The following is a 13,072-nucleotide window of genomic DNA, read 5'->3' as shown; positions in this document are numbered from 1 at the left end:
GCCCGCCTGGATCTGGGCTTCTGGTTCTCAGAAGCGGTGGCAGTCTAAGAAGAAGGAGCCAAATTTCGTGCGTTGTCGACCATGGCAAGCGCCCCAATAAGGGTCTTGTAAAGAGTGTGCTTGCCAAGTTTGACAAATCAGAAGCTGCAATATCATTTTTGCCATAACCAGCACCCCCAGGGGAGAAAGTGCACAAAATTTGGCGTATATGTCAGGTGAGCTTTGAAGAGTTTGCGTATGAAGTTTGATGACAAGTGAGTAAATAGAAGATGAGATATAGATTTTTGAAGAATAAATTTTTGGGTTTTCCCATGTCAGTAGGTGGCGCTATGCTGTACTTGAGCGATTATGAGTTGGAAAAATAAGTGTCTACAACAGCAACGTACTAGCACAAGGTAGTGGTGTGAAGGAAAAGCATTATGGAATAATTTACCAAAAACCCGTTATGGAGCAATTGCGTCGTCCAAAAACAGCGCCCCCCCATGGACGAAAATTCCCAAAATGTGGTATACATGACATGGGAGGTAGTAAGAGGGTGGCCGTGAAGTTTGACCAAATTTGAGGAAAGATTGGATTTTTTGCCCAAAAATAGCGCCCCCAGTGGCGAAAGTGCACAAAATTTGGCGTAAATGTCAGGTGAGCTATGAAGAGTTTGCGTATGAAGTTTGATGACAATTGAGTAAATAGAAGATGAGATATAGATTTTTGAAGAATAAATTTTTTGGTTTTTCCCATGTCAGTAGGTGGCGCTATGCTGTACATGAGCGATTATGAGTTGGAAAAATAAGTGTCTACAACAGCAACGTACTATCAGAAGGTAGTGGTGTGAAGGAAAAGCATTATGGAATTATTAACCAAAAACCCGTTTTGGAGCAATTGCGTCGGCCAAAAACAGCGCCCCCCATGGACGAAAATTTCCAAAATGTGGTATACATGACATGGGAGGTAGAAAGAGGGTGGCCGTGAAGTTTGACCAAATTTGAGGAAAGATTGGAATTTTTGCCCAGAAATAGCGCCCCCAGTGGCGAAATATCACAGAAATTGGGTAACATGTCAGAAGCCCAATGAGTGATTTGCGTGTGAAGTATGAGCAGTTTTGAGCAATCAGAAGATTTGTTATGAATTTTTAAGCATGTAAAATTTTGCATCGAAAATTGATTGACGTATAACTTCTGAACGGTTTATCCAACGTGAAACGTATTTAGTAACTTTTGTCCGCCATGGCTGTAGATGATGTGTATCAATTTTGGTGACATTCCTATGAACGGTCTAGGAGGAGTTGCGCCGTCTTCGTGGCCATGCATTTCGCACAAAAGTGAAATTACCTCACTTCCTGTTGGGCGTGGCTAATGCATTGGCATTACAATTTTGTCCGGCTTAGTGAGATACATATGCGTACCAAATGGCATGCCACTACTACAAACTACATGGCACCCAGGCACCTTAATGCGGGAGGCCAAAATCACAACGACTTAGGGGGCGCTATAGAGGCCCTGAGCCCCGGCCAAGTTTGGGCTTCTGGTTCTGAGTAGCGGTGGCAATTCTCGGAACTGGTGCCAAATTTCGTGCGTTTTCGCCCATGGCAAGTGCCCCGAAAATGGCCCAACAGCGGAGAAAAATAAAGAAGAAGAAGAAGAAGAAGACGGAAGAAGAAGAAGAAGAAGAAGACGGAAGAACAATAGGGCCTTCGCCCATAGGGCTCGGGCCCTAATTATTCTCTCCACATTCACTGGATATGAGCAATCGCGTGCTCTGATTGGCTGCTCTACTACTAGGCTATCAACGCATATACCGTGAGTAGAGAAAAACAAAATGGCGGCGCATGTTGCTGAACTAACTGAGGACGAAATAAAAACTTTACTCGAAAACAAAACCCCAAAAATACAAAAAAAAATCAACAAAATATGGAACGAAAGTATTTGATGGTAAGAGCGTATCTTTTTTTTAATTTTTCAAGAATTAATATTATCCCATTTTTCACCTTTGTTTACGTTCTAAGCGGAAATGATTTTCTCAGATGTTTTGTATAAAGTATTTATTGATCAAATTTGCAAAAAAATAAAAACAAAAATGCTCCGTTTCTCAAAATCCAGTGAATGTGGGGAGAATCAAACAGTTATTCCACTCAATCTCGGTGCTACGCGCCTCGCCGGCCATCAGCTCGCGGACGACTCCATTTCACGGAATAACTGTTAAATAGATAATTAAGAGGGAGAAGAAAAAAAAGTCAGAATCTGCACCATTTCTTTCAGTCAAACTGTAATGTTTTTCCACTCTGAAAAGTCACCAGTGCTTCTCTCTAGGTCTGGAGACAGTCACCGTCCAGGGAAAGGATCTTCTTCTTCTTCATCAGGCTCCTCGGTTCCTCCACAGGACTCCACCAGCGTTTCTTTTTCCTCACACGAGAGGACTTTTGGCATAGTTGTGCGATGATCCGAACAGATCTGAGTCTCAGACGTGCAGCTCCTCCATCAGCGTTCTGGAGACCAGGTCCAGCCGGGTCCACCAGGTGTCCCAGAGTGGTGTGTCCAGACATGATGAACGCACTGCCTGCGACGTCCAGCAGAGCTGTGGCCTTTTGCACCTCAAACAGCTTCCACACTTTTAAAAAAAAACTGTGATAAAAACAGGAAGTCCGGAGATGTTTAATCTTCTTGGATCCACGAGGAATAAAGATCTGTCAAATCTCAGGTCTCCAAAAGGTTTTAAAATAGCACTGGTCACAGGTTTCTAACTAAATCTTTTGTTAAAACTGGAAACCAGAGGCAGCTCTGAAGGTGCACAAGATCTGATCCACCTTCTTCCTTCGGTGAAGACAGAACGCTGTGTGGCACCCAGTGGAACTTCTAACAACAACAAAAAACCTCCAATAAAGTTGAGTGTATTTTTATGAGATAATTTGAGAACCAGGCATTTCCATTTGTCTTAGCGACCTTTGACTTCTTCACTGGTTCCTTCCCAGTTCTTCTGCACCACTACACCATTTCCCTCCCAGATACACGCCCAGATATTTAAAAGTAAGGTGCTGACTACAAAGTCATCTGAAATTTAAAAAAAACAACATTTCCTGTGCATGGTATGTTCGTATGATGTGATCATGCGTTTTGATGACCATCCTGAGGGTCCCTCTTGAGGTAAACAGTACAGCCTGACGGAAACAGCCGAGTTTTGAGTTGCGGTGATTTGTGGTAATTTGTGGTTGATGTTCGCGAATATATCCACGAAACAAATATATAAACGAATCGAGTTCATGGGTTCTAATGCGAAGCTAGCTAAGCGCTAACTAGAACGATTTAGTTATCTGTCCACGTCGTCTAACCTCGTTGCACTCACTTTCCTTTTCTTTTCTGCTGGTGAGGGAGCCGAGTCTGACATGTTCGCCCTACGCCGACTTGTTTTGGTAAACAGTAGCTTAGACACGCCCCACGCTGGTCATGTGATGTGATATTGTTGCTCAGTTGCTTCAGTGATCTCCAGAATCATAAAATATGGGATGTTTTTATCCAGCAAAACATTTACCATGGATTAAAGAAAAATATATATATATATATTTGACTGAAAATTTACGGGGGGTGGGGGGGTGGGGTTATGGGTGGATTTCGATGAAATTCTACGGGGGGGGGTCATGGGTGGATTTCGATGAAATTCTACGGGGGGGTTATGGGTGGATTTCGATGAAATTCTACGGGGGGGTTATGGGTGGATTTCGATGAAATTCTACAGGGGGGGGTTATGGGTGGATTTCGATGAAATTCTACGGGGGGGTTATGGGTGGATTTCAATGAAATTCTACGGGGGGGGTTAAGGGTGGATTTTGATGAAATTCTACGGGGGGGTTATGGGTGGATTTTGATGAAATTCTACGGGGGGGTTATGGGTGGATTTTGATGAAATTCTACGGGGGGGGGTTATGGGTGGATCTCGATGAAATTCTACGGGGGGGGTTATGGGTGGATTTCGATGAAATTCTATGGGGGGGGTTATGGGTGGATTTCGATGAAATTCTACGGGGGGGGGTTATGGGTGGATTTTGATGAAATTCTATGGGGGGTTATGGGTGGATTTCGATGAAATTCTACGGGGGGGGGGGGTTATGGGTGGATTTCGATGAAATTCTACGGGGGGGGTTATGGGTGGATTTCGATGAAATTCTACGGGGGGGGGGGTTAGGGGTGGATTTAGATGAAATTCTATGGGGGGGGTTATGGGTGGATTTCGATGAAATTCTACGGGGGGGGGGTTAGGGGTGGATTTAGATGAAATTCTATGGGGGGTTATGGGTGGATTTCGATGAAATTCTACGGGGGGGGGTTATGGGTGGATTTCGATGAAATTCTACGGGGGGTTATGGGTGGATTTCGATGAAATTCTACGGGGGGGTTATGGGTGGATTTCGATGAAATTCTACGGGGGGGGTTATGGTTGGATTTCGATGAAATTCTACGGGGGGGTTATGGGTGGATTTCGATGAAATTCTATGGGGGGTTATGGGTGGATTTCGATGAAATTCTACGGGGGGGGGTTATGGGTGGATTTCGATGAAATTCTACGGGGGGTTATGGGTGGATTTCGATGAAATTCTACGGGGGGGTTATGGGTGGATTTCGATGAAATTCTACGGGGGGGGTTATGGTTGGATTTCGATGAAATTCTACGGGGGGGTTATGGGTGGATTTCGATGAAATTCTATGGGGGGGTTATGGGTGGATTTTGATGAAATTCTATGGGGGGTTATGGGTGGATTTCTATGAAATTCTATGGGGGGGTTATGGGTGGATTTTGATGAAATTCTATGGGGGGTTATGGGTGGATTTCTATGAAATTCAATGGGGGGGTTATGGGTGGATTTTGATTAAATTCTACGGGGGGTTATGGGTGGATTTTGATGAAATTCGACAGGGGGGTTATGGGTGGATTTTGATGAAATTCTATGGGGGGGTTATGGGTTGATTTTGATGAAATTCTATGGGGGGGGTTATGGGTGGATTTCGATGAAATTCTACGGGGGGGGTTATGGGTGGATTTCGATGAAATTCTATGGGGGGGTTATGGGTGGATTTCGATGAAATTCTACAGGGGGGGTTATGGGTGGATTTTGATGAAATTCTACGGGGGGGGGGGGTATGGGTGGATTTCGATGAAATTCTATGGGGGGTTATGGGTGGATTTCTATGAAATTCTATGGGGGGGTTATGGGTGGATTTTGATTAAATTCTACGGGGGGGGGGTTATGGATGGATTTTGATGAAATTCTACGGGGGGGGTATGGGTGGATTTCGATGAAATTCTACGGGGGGGTTATGGGTGGATTTCAATGAAATTCTACGGGGGGGGTATGGGTGGATTTCGATGAAATTCTACGGGGGGGTTATGGGTGGATTTCGATGAAATTCTACGGGGGGGTTATGGGTGGATTTCGATGAAATTCTATGGGGGGGTTATGGCTGGATTTTGATGAAATTCTACGGGGGGGTTATGGGTGGATTTCGATGAAATTCTACGGGGGGGTTATGGATGGATTTCGATGAAATTCTATGGGGGGGTTATGGGTGGATTTCGATGAAATTCTACAGGGGGGGGTTATGGGTGGATTTTGATGAAATTCTACGGGGGGGTTATGGGTGGATTTCGATGAAATTCTATGGGGGGTTATGGGTGGATTTCTATGAAATTCTATGGGGGGTTTATGGGTGGATTTTGATTAAATTCTACGGGGGGGGGGTTTATGGATGGATTTTGATGAAATTCTACGGGGGGGGGGTTATGGGTGGATTTTGATGAAATTCTACGGGGGGGTTATGGGTGGATTTCGATGAAATTCTACAGGGGGGGTTATGGGTGGATTTCAATGAAATTCTATGGGGGGTTATGGGTGGATTTCGATGAAATTCTACGGGGGGGTTATGGGTGGATTTCGATGAAATTCTACGGGGGGTTATGGGTGGATTTCGATGAAATTCTACGGGGGGTTATGGGTGGATTTCGATGAAATTCTACGGGGGGGTTATGGGTGGATTTCGATGAAATTCTACGGGGGGGGTTATGGGTGGATTTCAATGAAATTCTACGGGGGGGTTATGGGTGGATTTCGATGAAATTCTACGGGGGGTTATGGGTGGATTTCGATGAAATTCTACGGGGGGGTTATGGGTGGATTTTGATGAAATTCTACGGGGGGTTATGGGTGGATTTCGATGAAATTCTACGGGGGGGGTTATGGGTGGATTTCGATGAAATTCTACGGGGGGGGGTTATGGGTGGATTTCGATGAAATTCTACGGGGGGGGTTATGGGTGGATTTCAATGAAATTCTACGGGGGGTTATGGGTGGATTTCGATGAAATTCTACGGGGGGTTATGGGTGGATTTCGATGAAATTCTACGGGGGGGGTTATGGGTGGATTTCGATGAAATTCTACGGGGGGGGGTTATGGGTGGATTTCGATGAAATTCTACGGGGGGGGGTTATGGGTGGATTTCAATGAAATTCTACGGGGGGGTTATGGGTGGATTTCGATGAAATTCTACGGGGGGGTTATGGGTGGATTTCAATGAAATTCTACGGGGGGTTATGGGTGGATTTCGATGAAATTCTACGGGGGGGTTATGGGTGGATTTCGATGAAATTCTACGGGGGGGGTTATGGGTGGATTTCGATGAAATTCTACGGGGGGGGGTTATGGGTGGATTTCGATGAAATTCTACGGGGGGGTTATGGGTGGATTTCGATGAAATTCTATGGGGGGGTTATGGGTGGATTTTGATGAAATTCTACGGGGGGGGGGGGTCATGGGTGGATTTCGATGAAATTCTACGGGGGGGGTTATGGGTGGATTTCGATGAAATTCTACGGGGGGGTTATGGGTGGATTTCGATGAAATTCTACGGGGGGGTTATGGGTGGATTTCGATGACATTCTATGGGGGGTTATGGGTGGATTTCTATGAAATTCTATGGGGGGGTTATGGGTGGATTTTGATTAAATTCTACAGGGGGGGTTTATGGATGGATTTTGATGAAATTCTACGGGGGGGGGTTATGGGTGGATTTTGATGAAATTCTATGGGGGGGGTTATGGGTGGATTTCGATGAAATTCTACGGGGGGGTTATGGGTGGATTTCGATGAAATTCTATGGGGGGGTTATGGGTGGATTTCGATGAAATTCTACGGGGGGGTTATGGGTGGATTTCGATGACATTCTATGGGGGGTTATGGGTGGATTTCTATGAAATTCTATGGGGGGGTTATGGGTGGATTTTGATTAAATTCTACGGGGGGGTTATGGATGGATTTTGATGAAATTCTACGGGGGGGGTTATGGGTGGATTTTGATGAAATTCTACGGGGGGGGGGGGGGTTATGGGTGGATTTCGATGAAATTCTACGGGGGGGGTTATGGGTGGATTTCGATGAAATTCTATGGGGGGGTTATGGGTGGATTTCGATGAAATTCTACGGGGGGGGTTATGGGTGGATTTCGATGAAATTCTACGGGGGGTTATGGGTGGATTTCGATGAAATTCTACGGGGGGTTATGGGTGGATTTCGATGAAATTCTACGGGGGGGTTATGGGTGGATTTCGATGAAATTCTACGGGGGGGGGGGGGGGTTATGGGTGGATTTCGAAGAAATTCTATGGGGGGGTTATGGGTGGATTTCGATGAAATTCTACAGGGGGGTTATGGGTGGATTTCGATGAAATTCTACGGGGGGGTTATGGGTGGATTTCGATGAAATTCTATGGGGGGGTAATGGGTGGATTTCGATGAAATTCTACGGGGGGGTCATGGGTGGATTTCGATGAAATTCTACGGGGGGGGTTATGGGTGGATTTCGATGAAATTCTACGGGGGGGTTATGGGTGGATTTCGATGAAATTCTACGGGGGGTTATGGGTGGATTTCGATGAAATTCTACGGGGGGGTTATGGGTGGATTTCGATGAAATTCTACGGGGGGGTTATGGGTGGATTTCGATGAAATTCTACGGGGGGGTTATGGGTGGATTTCGATGAAATTCTACGGGGGGTTATGGGTGGATTTCGATGGAATTCTACAGGGGGGTTATGGGTGGATTTCGATGAAATTCTACGGGGGGGGGTTATGGGTGGATTTTGATGAAATTCTACGGGGGGGTTATGGGTGGATTCTGATGAAATTCTACGGGGGGTTATGGGTGGATTTCGATGAAATTCTACGGGGGGGGGTAATGGGTGGATTTCGATGAAATTCTACGGGGGGGGTTATGGGTGGATTTCGATGAAATTCTACGGGGGGTTATGGGTGGATTTCGATGAAATTCTATGGGGGGGTTATGGGTGGATTTTGATGAAATTCTACAGGGGGGGTTATGGGTGGATTTTGATGAAATTCTACGGGGGGTTATGGGTGGATTTCGATGAAATTCTATGGGGGGGTTATGGGTGGATTTTGATGAAATTCTACGGGGGGGTTATGGGTGGATTTCGATGAAATTCTACGGGGGGGTTATGGGTGGATTTCGATGAAATTCTATGGGGGGGTTATGGGTGGATTTCGATGAAATTCTACGGGGGGGGTTATGGGTGGATTTCGATGAAATTCTACGGGGGGTTATGTGTGGATTTCGATGAAATTCTATGGGGGGTTATGGGTGGATTTCGATGAAATTCTACGGGGGGGGGTTATGGGTGGATTTCAATGAAATTCTACGGGGGGTTATGGGTGGATTTCGATGAAATTCTACGGGGGGGTTATGGCTGGATTTCGATGAAATTCTATGGGGGGGTTATGGGTGAATTTCGATGAAATTCTACGGGGGGGTTATGGGTGGATTTCGATGAAATTCTATGGGGGGGTTATGGGTGGATTTCGATGAAATTCTACGTGGGGGGGTTATGGGTTGATTTTGATGAAATTCTACGGGGGGGGTTATGGGTGGATTTCGATGAAATTCTACGGGGGGGGGTTATGGGTGGATTTCGATGAAATTCTACGGGGGGGTTATGGGTGGATTTCGATGAAATTCTATGGGGGGGTTATGGGTGGATTTTGATGAAATTCTACGGGGGGGGGTCATGGGTGGATTTCGATGAAATTCTACGGGGGGGGGTTATGGGTGGATTTCGATGAAATTCTACGGGGGGGTTATGGGTGGATTTCGATGAAATTCTACGGGGGGGTTATGGGTGGATTTCGATGACATTCTATGGGGGGTTATGGGTGGATTTCTATGAAATTCTATGGGGGGGTTATGGGTGGATTTTGATTAAATTCTACAGGGGGGGTTTATGGATGGATTTTGATGAAATTCTACGGGGGGGGGTTATGGGTGGATTTTGATGAAATTCTATGGGGGGGGGGTTATGGGTGGATTTCGATGAAATTCTACGGGGGGGTTATGGGTGGATTTCGATGAAATTCTATGGGGGGGTTATGGGTGGATTTCGATGAAATTCTACGGGGGGGTTATGGGTGGATTTCGATGACATTCTATGGGGGGTTATGGGTGGATTTCTATGAAATTCTATGGGGGGGTTATGGGTGGATTTTGATTAAATTCTACGGGGGGGTTATGGATGGATTTTGATGAAATTCTACGGGGGGGGGTTATGGGTGGATTTTGATGAAATTCTACGGGGGGGGGGGTTATGGGTGGATTTCGATGAAATTCTACGGGGGGGGTTATGGGTGGATTTCGATGAAATTCTATGGGGGGGGTTATGGGTGGATTTCGATGAAATTCTACGGGGGGGGTTATGGGTGGATTTCGATGAAATTCTACGGGGGGGTTATGGGTGGATTTCGATGAAATTCTACGGGGGGGTTATGGGTGGATTTCGATGAAATTCTACGGGGGGGGGGGGTTATGGGTGGATTTCGAAGAAATTCTATGGGGGGGTTATGGGTGGATTTCGATGAAATTCTATGGGGGGGTAATGGGTGGATTTCGATGAAATTCTACGGGGGGGTCATGGGTGGATTTCGATGAAATTCTACGGGGGGGGTTATGGGTGGATTTCGATGAAATTCTACGGGGGGGTTATGGGTGGATTTCGATGAAATTCTACGGGGGGTTATGGGTGGATTTCGATGAAATTCTACGGGGGGGTTATGGGTGGATTTCGATGAAATTCTACGGGGGGGTTATGGGTGGATTTCGATTAAATTCTACGGGGGGGTTATGGGTGGATTTCGATGAAATTCTACGGGGGGTTATGGGTGGATTTCGATGGAATTCTACAGGGGGGTTATGGGTGGATTTCGATGAAATTCTACGGGGGGGGTTATGGGTGGATTTTGATGAAATTCTACGGGGGGGTTATGGGTGGATTCTGATGAAATTCTACGGGGGGTTATGGGTGGATTTCGATGAAATTCTACAGGGGGGTTATGGGTGGATTTCGATGAAATTCTACGGGGGGGTTATGGGTGGATTTCGATGAAATTCTATGGGGGGGTAATGGGTGGATTTCGATGAAATTCTACGGGGGGGTCATGGGTGGATTTCGATGAAATTCTACGGGGGGGGTTATGGGTGGATTTCGATGAAATTCTACGGGGGGGTTATGGGTGGATTTCGATGAAATTCTACGGGGGGTTATGGGTGGATTTCGATGAAATTCTACGGGGGGGTTATGGGTGGATTTCGATGAAATTCTACGGGGGGGGTTATGGGTGGATTTCGATTAAATTCTACGGGGGGGTTATGGGTGGATTTCGATGAAATTCTACGGGGGGTTATGGGTGGATTTCGATGGAATTCTACAGGGGGGTTATGGGTGGATTTCGATGAAATTCTACGGGGGGGTTATGGGTGGATTTTGATGAAATTCTACGGGGGGGTTATGGGTGGATTCTGATGAAATTCTACGGGGGGTTATGGGTGGATTTCGATGAAATTCTACGGGGGGGGGTAATGGGTGGATTTCGATGAAATTCTACGGGGGGGTTATGGGTGGATTTCGATGAAATTCTACGGGGGGTTATGGGTGGATTTCGATGAAATTCTATGGGGGGGTTATGGGTGGATTTTGATGAAATTCTACAGGGGGGGTTATGGGTGGATTTTGATGAAATTCTACGGGGGGTTATGGGTGGATTTCGATGAAATTCTATGGGGGGGTTATGGGTGGATTTTGATGAAATTCTACGGGGGGGTTATGGGTGGATTTCGATGAAATTCTACGGGGGGGTTATGGGTGGATTTCGATGAAATTCTATGGGGGGGTTATGGGTGGATTTCGATGAAATTCTACGGGGGGGGTTATGGGTGGATTTCGATGAAATTCTACGGGGGGTTATGTGTGGATTTCGATGAAATTCTATGGGGGGTTATGGGTGGATTTCGATGAAATTCTACGGGGGGGGGGTTATGGGTGGATTTCAATGAAATTCTACGGGGGGTTATGGGTGGATTTCGATGAAATTCTACGGGGGGGTTATGGCTGGATTTCGATGAAATTCTATGGGGGGGTTATGGGTGAATTTCGATGAAATTCTACGGGGGGGTTATGGGTGGATTTCGATGAAATTCTATGGGGGGGTTATGGGTGGATTTCGATGAAATTCTACGTGGGGGGTTATGGGTTGATTTTGATGAAATTCTATGGGGGGTTATGGGTGGATTTCGATGAAATTCTGAGAATGATTAACTTAGAACTGATAACTTTATTATCAATTAATTAATGGATTAATATATTCAATTTATTGCACTTTCTGTTCATTGCTTCCGTATATTATTTTTTTGTGGCAAACCACATAAATGCAAGCGCCTGGAATGTTTAGTTTTTTGCACCATGAACTAAATGGCTTTCCGTTTTCACCTATTTCGTACAGCCAAGCCCACCTCCACTTGTTTTACACCTTTATCGATGGCAGACACATCAGTGCCTTCTTTCATGTAAAGCGCATCCATGATGCCGAAACCGAAAGCAGAATGACATGCTCCTCTGTGCTCGACGTCAATATAGAAAAAAGTTTGGATCTTCGCTTAAATTAAAATTAAAATTATAATTTGACCTTACTTTGTGTTGAATATGACTTCAAAAACAATTCAAGATTTTATTAAGAGAAATATTGTGGCCAACACGAGTGTTAAGTTACCTAAAAGATCGCGTGAAGTTGGCTGCTATCTACTTTGCGTTCGTTCTCATTTTCCTCCATCATTTCATAGGCCAGAAACAGATGTTTTGACGTAATTTAACTTAGTAGGCTATGATTATTATTTAACCGTAGTCTTCTAGACATTTTGACTGTTTGGGGCATTGAACGCTGCTGTATGATTTTCAGGGAATAAAGTTTAGCGCATGTCGGAACATCATTGCGCTCGCAGCCTCCAACTCCTCAAACGTCCTTTAAATTGTGATATAACGTAGGCTATAAGGCACGGTTCTAACATACCTTACACACTGGCCTAACGAAAATAATAATTGTTGGGGCGTCTGCTGATGCGTTAGCTATAAATTTAGGTCTAATTACTTCTGACAGTCTGCAAGCATTGCACCGTCGGGTCTTCAAGTCTGGCTGAAGCAGAGGAGCGGGCTTTCCGAGGTTTATTTTTTAACATGCTCTATTTCTATATGTCCAGGTTTGAACTAAGTCATTTTGGCAAGATTTAATTTAATACAAAACAGAAATGGTCAGACACAAGCACGCCAAGCACATGGGAATGTATTTTGGCAATTTTGACAGCGCATGTTTTTTTAATGCCGTGAACGTTTAAACATGATCAAACATAGGAAATGAACGACACAAAGCATGGCTCAAAAACAAAAAAGTTAAATAAACCCGTTGATGGTGTTGCAACACATCAGTGTTATAACCCAATCTCTACCCAACCACCCGTCATTTTAATTCTCCTCGGATCAGCACCGACCTCACATTTGGCCTTGGGAGAGTTCAGTTGACGGAAATCCGTCACACGACGGAAAACTTTAATCCATGACATTTACACACAGGATGCACAGTGTGTGTGTGTGTGTGTGTGTGTGTGTAGGAGCAAAACATCTCGAAACTCCAACAGCTACAGAAATAGAACATTTTACCCAGAATTCCTGTGAGATTTGGCACATCAACTGTCCGGTCACAAA

General features: G+C 45.2%; 1 protein-coding gene across 1 annotated transcript in view; it reads right to left on the bottom strand.

The window, feature by feature from the left end:
* Positions 1-13,072, bottom strand: part of lama2 (laminin, alpha 2) — a 285,101-nt gene that overhangs the window by 175,056 nt on the left and 96,973 nt on the right. The window lies entirely within an intron of this gene.

Source organism: Neoarius graeffei, chromosome 2 (assembly GCF_027579695.1).
Source record: "Neoarius graeffei isolate fNeoGra1 chromosome 2, fNeoGra1.pri, whole genome shotgun sequence".
NCBI classification, from domain to species: domain Eukaryota; kingdom Metazoa; phylum Chordata; class Actinopteri; order Siluriformes; family Ariidae; genus Neoarius; species Neoarius graeffei.
The sequence above is the reverse complement of the archived record's forward strand: the minus strand, read 5'-3'. Positions and strand labels throughout refer to the sequence as shown.